Source organism: Lupinus angustifolius, chromosome LG04 (genome assembly GCF_001865875.1).
Source record: "Lupinus angustifolius cultivar Tanjil chromosome LG04, LupAngTanjil_v1.0, whole genome shotgun sequence".
Classification (NCBI taxonomy): Eukaryota; Viridiplantae; Streptophyta; class Magnoliopsida; order Fabales; family Fabaceae; genus Lupinus; species Lupinus angustifolius.
Window position 1 is genome coordinate 22,274,908 of NC_032012.1, and position 9,928 is coordinate 22,284,835.

Here is a 9,928-nt window from a genome sequence, read left to right on the forward strand (position 1 = left end):
AGATGGAAGAAGAAAGGAGAAAAATGAGAGAAAAGTGAAGAGAGGATTTTTACCTCTTCTTTGAAAATGCCAAAGTGTGGGAGAAGTGTGGAGTGTGAGGGCTTTAGGGGAGAGGGAAATCTGATTTCCCTCCTAGGCAATCATGAAGATCTCCTAGGGTGGCTTCATAGGGTGGCTAATGATGAGATTGAGTGATGTGAGGTTTACTTTATGGAAGTCAACTTTCGCATCCCAATGCGAAATCACCCCTCATGGATACGCGCGATAATCGTGCTCGAGGATTATCGGCTGATACCCGATCGGATATTATAAATCGCCCGATCGTAATATCCGATTACAATTTCGGATTTCGGCATTCCGAGTGAAAAATATTTAGAAAATAGGTATGAGTGTATTCAGGGTCTATATTGACTCGAAATGAAATTACGAAGCCAACGGTGCGATCGGAATTCGATTCCGAGTTACGGAACTCAAAAACCACTTTTTGAGCCGTACCGGGTGGATTTCGGCCCTGACAGTGGTTCAGAACCGACTGTCTCCGAAAATTACCAAAATTTACCACAAAATAGGAAATAATATTTTAAGACTAAAACTCAACTAGAGTTTCGTCTAATTCTTTACCGAAATTGCCCAGAAATTCATTTTCGAATATATAATTTAATAAAAATATTAATAAAATCTTATAATTTGAAATCGTAAAATTCGCGGTGTTACACCATGCCTTGCCTGATTTAACTGATTTGAGAGTGTTTGGTAGCCTATGTTATGCATCTACTTTAGTTGGACATAGACACAAACTAGAACCTAGATCTAGACAAAGTGTGTTCCTAGGCTTCAAACAAGGTACTAAGGGGTTCATACTTTTGGATCTAAAAACCAATGAGATCTTTCTATATAGGAATGTGGCTTGTTATGAACACATCTTCCCTTTATGCAATATGGATGCTATAAGATCCAAACATCCTAGAACCTACAATTCCCCTTTTGACAAAACCAGGATCTTAGAGATGATCATAATCCCAGCAATACCAGTTCCCTTGATCCAGTTGACCTGGCTAGGATAAATCCTATGCATAACAGAATCATTAACCATCCTAGGATAACTAGACCTGATCCTGACCCTGAAAATACCACTAGGTCAGAGGATGATACTGATAACACCATCCCTGATCCTGAACCATTCATGGAATGCACCTATAATCATGAACCTGACCCTAATAGCAGTCAATCCCAAGCTACTCAGGAACTCAACATTTCTGAGTCTAACCATACTACCATTCCCACTAGGCAATCCAATAGGATAAAAGGACCTCCTACTTACCTAAAAGATTATCACTGTAGCCTAATGCATCAAAGTGCTCATCCTAATGATCATGTCAAGTACCCTATCACCAAACATCTTAGTTATGACAACCTATCTTCAAAACACAAAATTTTCTCTATTGCTATAAGCATACATGATACTCCAAAGAGTTATACAGAGGCCATCAAATTTCCTCACTGGCAAGAAGCAATCAACTCAGAATTACAAGCACTAAACAAAAGCAACACATGGACCTTAACTGAGCTGCCAGAGGACAAGAAAGCAATAGGATGCAAGTGGGTTTTCAAAGTAAAATATCATGCTGATGGAACAATTGAGAGACACAAAGCAAGATTAGTGGCAAAGGGATTCAATCAAACAGAAGGAGTTGACTATATGGACACCTTTAGTCCAATAGTGAAAATGACAACCATAAGAGTATTGTTGTGTTTGGCATCAATCTACAATTGGCACTTGCATCAATTGGATATCAACACAGCCTTCCTTCATGGTGATCTAAAGGAGACTGTTTACATGAAGGCACCACAAGGTCTTCAAATCTCCAACTCCAGAATTGTTTGCAAATTGGAGAAATCCATATATGGATTGAAACAAGCTAGTAGGCAATGGCATGACAAGCTCACCAATACTCTCCTAAAAATTGGTTATACTAAATCCTTTGCTGATCACTCTTTATTCATTAAGAACACTAACAATGGCTTTACAGTCATTCTTGCTTATGTTGATGACTTGGTTTTGACAGGTAATAACATTGAAGACATCATGAACACCAAGACCATTTTGCATGACCAATTCAACATAAAGGATCTAGGAGAACCGAAGTTCTTTCTTGGTATGGAGGTTGCAAGATCCAAGAAAGGGATCATTTTGTATCAAAGAAAATACACACTGGATCTTTTAGAAGAAACTGGTTTCCTTGGTGCTAAACCAGCCTCTACTCCCATGGAATACAACAACAATTTGCACTCCCAATCTGGCACTCCTCTAACAGATGACTCCTTCTACAGAAGATTGATAGGGAAGCTTCTGTATTTAACAAATACTCGACCAGATATATCCTATGCTGTAGGAGCCTTGAGCCAATTCCTGTGTTCTCCTTCTGATCTTCACTATAAAGCTGCAACCAGAATCCTTCGATATCTCAAACACTCCCCTGGTAAAGGTGTCTTATTTCCAGCAGAGAACACAACAACAATACAAGGTTATTCAGATTCAGATTGGACTAAGTGTATTGACACTAGGAAATCAATCACTGGTTGGTGTTTCTTCTTAGGTAATGCCTTGATTTCATGGAAGAGCAAGAAACAGAACACTGTTTCTAGATCTTCATCAGAAGCAGAATATAGAGCTCTTGCTATGGCTGTTTGTGAAGCTCAATGGCTGCTCTTCCTATACAGAGACCTTGGCATACAACACAATAAACCAGTGAGCATCTTTTGTGACAATAATTCAGCCCTTCATATAGCTGCCAATCCAGTTTTCCATGAGCGTACAAAGCACATCGACATTGATTGCCATGTTGTCCGTGAAAGAATTCTCAATGGCACTGTTCATCTTCTCCCTATTCACACCTCTCTACAACTTGCCGATATTTTTACAAAATCCTTATCTCCTTCTCCATTTCATTCGATTGTTTCCAAACTCGGCATTCTTGACATTCATATGCCTAGTTTGAGGGGGTCTGTTGAAGATAATAATCATCTCACCAACCAGTTTGCCATCAAAAATGATGATATTTGCAGTATATAATGAACTTTCCCTTTTTAGTAGTTTTTTGAATTTATGTTAATTCTGTTTTTAGGTTAGTTTCCATTTTTGGCAAGTTTCAGTTTTGTTAGTTCTATATATATATAGCTTGGGCTTCTCTTCTTTAATTAATTAAGACTTTAGATCATCAATAAAATTTCCATTAAATCTTTTCATCATTTCCTTCTTTGGTATTTTTGATTCTCAATTTCTCTTCTTTGTGATTCATCTTCTTCATTCTTCATTCACCATGGAAAGGCATTATTTACAAGGCGCGCATTGTGGTTTTGTTTCTCTAACAAAAAGACATGTTGTTCTTCATCACTTTGTGGTCACCAACAAGACAAGGTAAGTAACCTTTGACTCTGATCAGGCAAAGTTTACTCCCTTCTTCACCCAAGATGTAAGAAATTGTAAAGGAAATTCTGTTCCAAATTAACTTCATGATAATAAATACAAATAGGTAGACTTTATTCACTATTAATCCGAGGTGTTGACAGAGACTCCCCGTCAACCCGCTTTCCTATTATTTTTGTAACGTGTACTTTACATGTTATAAATATTGTATATATTAAATTGTATTAAATATTATAATTTACAGTTAAATGTATTTGATTGAGGTAATTGTTCAATCTTATATTTTAAAAGTTGAACATTCAAATAACAATTATCTTTATAGGTGAAGTGCGGTATGAACTAATCTAACATCTTATGTGCAATAAACTTGAACTCAATTACATAAAAAAGATGAATTTGTGCATGAAAAAGTTTTAAACTTGAAATATTTAACCATTATTTTCTTAGAACAGATACTTCCAATTAAGAAAAAGTGAAAATAAGTTATTTTCTTACAAGTGAAAAAGTATGCATTCACTTGTAAAATTATGCCTAGCCTACATATTCCTTTATCAAAACTTTTGCTATTAACTCACTTTGACAATAGAATATGATCCTCCAAATGTTAAGTTTTAATGTCATTACTATCTACTTCTTATTTAATGTTATATTTTTTTCATAACATGATCTTTTCGTGATGACTTATATTCCAAATAAGTTATGTACCAACAAAAATATTCCAAATAAATTTAATTATCAATTATCTTTCAAAATTATGTATACCTTGCGTGTTATAGTGTTTGTCAATTCGCTTTCATATTGTTTGTGATGTGTACTCTGCATGTTATAAATATCAAATATAATATTTTGTGTTAAATAATGTAATTTGCAGTTAAATTTATTCGATTGATGCAGTTGTCAATTTTTTATAAATTGAATGTTTAAATAATTGAGTGATTCACAATTATTTTTGTAGGTGAAATGTATGATTATGACATAATTATTGAAATAAATTTATCATTTTTAGAACTTATATGCAAGGTCATCAAGAAATTTTTGTCAACTACGTTCTTATTTTTATAATAAGGATTGCACAAATTAATACATATGATAAATCAATTAATGATTTTTCTTTGATAAGATGAACTTGAGAAACAAATATATTTTTAGAGTGTTGTTATTGATATTTAAAAAATATAATTTAAAATTTATGTTGATCCAGTTCCTATTGCTTGAAATGTATAGCTTACATGCTAAACGTGTTAAATATGATAGTTTGTGTATAGTAATTTGTAGTTGAATATATTTAATTTAGGTAAATGGTCAATCTTACTTTTAAAAAAAATTTACATTCAAATAATTGAATCAATTGCAATTAATGTTGTAGGTGAAGTGTATAATTAGGTCATAATCATTCAATTAAAATTATATGTTTAGAAACTAACATGTAAGATCATCGTGAAATGCATTCTTATTTTTTAGTAATGATCGCATAAATAAGTAGATACCATAAAATGACTAATAATTTTTCTTTGGCAGGATAAAACCGAAAAGCAATCATATTTTAACAGTGAAAAATAATAAATATTTTATTCCAAAAATTTAGTGGCTAACTTAATTATTATTGAATGCATAATATATTAAAGGGATATGTATTCAATCATGTTGCTATTCATATGGGTGTTAGACTTGGTGAAGGTTCCTTATTAGGTTTGATTCTCTTGAAAAAGTCAAATTTTATTTTGTATTGATTTGAATGTTTCATTATTTTCATACATGTGTTTTATGAAAATTTTACTTTCACATGGTCACTTATACAAAGTTCAACTATAAACCAAAGAGTTTTAGTACACATATGATGAGTACATTATAATGTGGTGTAGACTTGATATATCTAATATCTAATGGATCGATGATGTTCTATACCATGAACACATGTTGAATGGAATTTTCAATATATTTGAATTGCGAATTTATCTTAATGGAGACAAAGATTTGGTGCCCTTTTTCCTTTGATAATAATGTCTTTTATTGTGCTTTAACATCAACAAAACAAAAAATCAAGAAAGTACTTGTAGTTGATAACAAATTCTAATGCAGTGTCACTTCACTTAGTTTGCAAAACAGAAAATCAAATAGTCTTTGATTTCTATACACATTTACTAATATATATCTATGATTATAATTGAAACAAATAACAATTAGGATATGTACAATTGAAACAAATAACAATTATTTGATTACCGCTTTCAATTAGTTTATATCTCCTCCTTTCTTTTAGACCCACTTAGTTTGCAAAACAGAAAATCAAATAGTCTTTGATTTCTATACACATTTACTAATATGGATCTATGATTATAGTTGAAACAAATAACAATTTGGATATGTACAATTGAAACAAATAACAATTATTTGATTACCGCTTTCAATTAGTTTATATCTCCTCATTTCTTTTAGAGAAAAGAAAAGAGGAGATATAACAATCAAAATATCAATAGGACAGAAAAGGCTAGAGAAGAACTCTAAGGGCTGAAATGATTTCACAAAAATTAACCCTACCCATCCTTCATATTCTTGACAAATTCTGTAGAATCTAAGCCAACATTCCCTCCCAAACTGTTATTAGGAGGCTTAGGGTACATATCGAGATAAAAAACTTAGGTTTAGGCACTTCTTGCTTTAAATGGCTTAGATTCTGCAGTATTCTACAGTTTACCAATATTGAAATTTTGGTTTTACCTATTGTATGTCCATGTTTTATGTAGCGCAAACACATTACGAAACTAACAATTATTTTATGTTATGATGTATGTTTCAACAATTATAAAACTAAAAAGTATAAAGTACATTAAATTTCAGCAAACATAAAAATTTAAGGATATGCTAAAGAAAACTTGACAATAACCTTATTAATAAGATGTAAAGCATAAACACAAACCCTCTTAGTATAACTTTGGCATTTCACCGAACATAACCATATAAATTTAAGGATATGTTAAAAAAGGTTGACAATAACCTTCTTAAAAATGTAAAACATAAACACAAACCCTCTTAGTGTCACTTTGGCATTTTTGAACAAAATGTAAGCGAAAAGGAAAATATGATAAGAGTATGTACGCATGAAACTTAACAGAAGGTAAGCTAATTATAAACACATGAGGAACAATATATTTGAATACAATACATAATGCAAACCTCCTCATATTTCTTAGTACATCTCAAAAAACTTGTTGGAAAATGTGATAGTAGTTATGAATAATATGGAGGTCAACTTCTATTCATGCTCCATTATGCTAATGTCATCCACATTCTCTGCAAACTGAAAATGGGAGGAATGTACATTAACAATCTATGTAAATTTAAAGTAAATATGAGGTATGTATTGCATTCCATCCATGTTCTGCAAATTGAGTGTAAAAGTGTTGTTGGCAAATATGCTTTCCTTTTTAAACTGAGAGTTAAAATGGGAGGAATATACATTTGAGATCCTATAAAGTTAAAGTAAAATTGCAAAAGGGTAAAATAGGGAAGGATAAAATTATACCATCTTGGTAATTACACAACCCGCGTTGGAATTGTTTGGTATTGACTTTCCCATCGTTATATGTTATAAATGCCCGAAATGATAGAGTTTGATTATAATTAACATTTGAAGACCTTATATTCGTATAACTGCAATAGTTATACACTTACAATACTAAAGAATAAAGGCAATGATAAGACATAAACTCACACAATCATGTTAAGAACTCTAAAAAAGCCACAAAATTCAGAATATAAAACCAATGGCAAATCAAATATATCACAAAGGAAACACTAATAACATTTATTATAAAACATTTTTTCACTAACTCAAAATTTTCTACTTACCTAATCAAATCCCTTGATTTTGCCACCCACTAATATTGCATAAATTTTCTGCATCTGCTGAATGTACTTTCTTCTTTTCTAGGAGATGATAATCATTGGAAAAAGTGTTACATTTCTCTATCTCCCAATGATAAATTCTAATAAATCTGCACTTATAAGAAACTACAATAATTGAAAATGCATAAGTTAAAACTAAACAATTGATGAAAATAACATATATGAACTTTCGAGTTAGTGAGAAAGATGTTATAATAATAAATGTTAGTGACTTTCAATACTATGTTATATTTTCTTTAGCATAAGACTCCTTAACATGTGTACACATTACAAGGAAAATGGAAGAAGACATATATAAGACTCCCTAATTTTAGTAACTACTCCTTTAATATCAAAGATGGCTCCTTGCAACCCATTTTCAAAAGTTACCTCTATTTGATATATATTTTATAATCACGAAAAGATTTAACCTCTTGAATAACAACACATTAACGACATCTATTATGGACAAATGAAAGTAGTATCAATGTCTAGTTAGAATAAGCTTTTGTGAACATGAGCATGTAACAACAAACTTAAAAAATAAGAGTGAACTTTGAGAGATGGACAAAAATACATGAATTAATTAGTGACTAACTATTCTAAATGAATATTTCATTCCAAATCCTTGATAGGCATTTAGACTGATTTTCTCAAGTATAAAGTGAAGAAAATGTAATTGGCATAAATGGACAGACCATTCCAAAAAGGACAGTCCAAATGGAAGATAGTGATTGCTATAAGGAGACAACCACTATAATTCTTGACTTAATAGAGTGATATAGATTATAGTGGCTATTCCTAATTATAGTGATTGCCATAATGGAAGATAAATGAGTCAACTATTTCATATTAGTATAAAAGGGTAATTACCTATAATGGCTATTCCTAATTATAGTCAACCATTATAGCATAGCCATTGCATTTAGAATCACCTTCAAGGAGATACCATTATTAATGTAGGAATTTATCTTCCTTAACAGGTCATTGGAAAGCTATATGTTGCTCTATCAACCGATGTTTCAAAATCTACAAAAAAGATTCATATTAAAGAAGGAACAATTCAAGGGGAGGAGAATAATTTCACAAAGAATATTGTCTTTAAATATATTTACATCTTGAGTTTATGCTCTTATCTATAAAAATTATTCATCAATGGAATGACTTCTACTCCAATCCCTACATCAATGGAATTTCATACAGTGACTATTCCTAATTATAGTGATTGCTATAATGGAATGACCTTTTTAGACTGATCAAAATTATAGTGGTTTCCAAATTAGAGTGATTGCATATATATGAGTCAAATTGTAGTATAAGATGAATATGAAATAGTTTGGTAAAGAAAAGAAAAAAATGTAAAAGAACAAGGTAGTACTACATTCTATTAGAACTTTTCACAAACATTTGGGTACATAATCACTATGTCAGGGACCCGTAGGTGGCGAAAGCGTCGAACCATGCCAAGGTACAACCGCTAACCACACCATAAGGCAAAAAGAAAATATGTATACCTTTACATACAATGGATGAGGTATTTCTTCGAACATGTTTTGTGCACACTGTTAATAAAACAAAAATTAAAGAATAATAGATTACTTCTCTTAACATATTCACCATAAAGGCACATTATAACAAATGTTTCTCAAAATTAAACAGAGTCTAAATAGTGAAGAATGAATTGAAGAAGTTATTTTTAAAACTCATGGAGAAGATGATAAAATAAGAGAAAACAATAATATAACAATCATAGAATGAGCACAACAACTTGAGATAACCTGATAATGCAATGGGGTCTCTCTTATTATTTTGCCATTTCCGGCACCGAGTCTTGACAACACTTTTCGTGAAGGATCCATGATACTCCGTTCAAGACAACCATCACTTCATTCACATAATGGACAAGTCCAAGAGATAATCCATTTGCATTATTAGGTTATTAGGTCTCTTTCTTTGTCTATAAAGTTTCATTCTTTCATCACAAGTCACACAAACTAAGAGAAGGAGATGATTGCGGTTAAAGAATGAGAGAACTGATGGGAATGAGAGAATGTGAGAGAATGGGACCGTTTTGGATAATGAGATAAATATTTTAAGATTTGGATAAAGGAGCTATGATAAAGTGAGGGTTAAATAGGAATTAAAAAATTATATGATGACATGACATTTAAGAAGGGTTTTGGCTTTATATAATGGTATAAATAAAAATTTATACACAATTAATATATTATCCACCATTTATTTGTACTATTTTTATTTAAATTTTTTAATGATAGTTAAAAATGAATAACATGTAATGCAATAAGAGTGTAAAAACTCTTATAAAATCAATATATACATCTTTTCTCATTTTATAATAGATTTGTTAGTAGAAATAGACTCTGTGAGTATATGGTTCATGTAAATATTATATCCTTACGTGATTTAATAGTATAAGACCTCACTAAATACACAATTATCTTATTATATTCATGAGAAAGACTCTTATTCAAAGGAACAAACACATATTGCCAAATATATTAGTTTATCCACAGGGTAAGGAAAATATTTTCTTATAAAAAAAAAATCAAATTTAAGGATAGTTTTCAATAAGTAGTATTGACGATTATGGTCGTC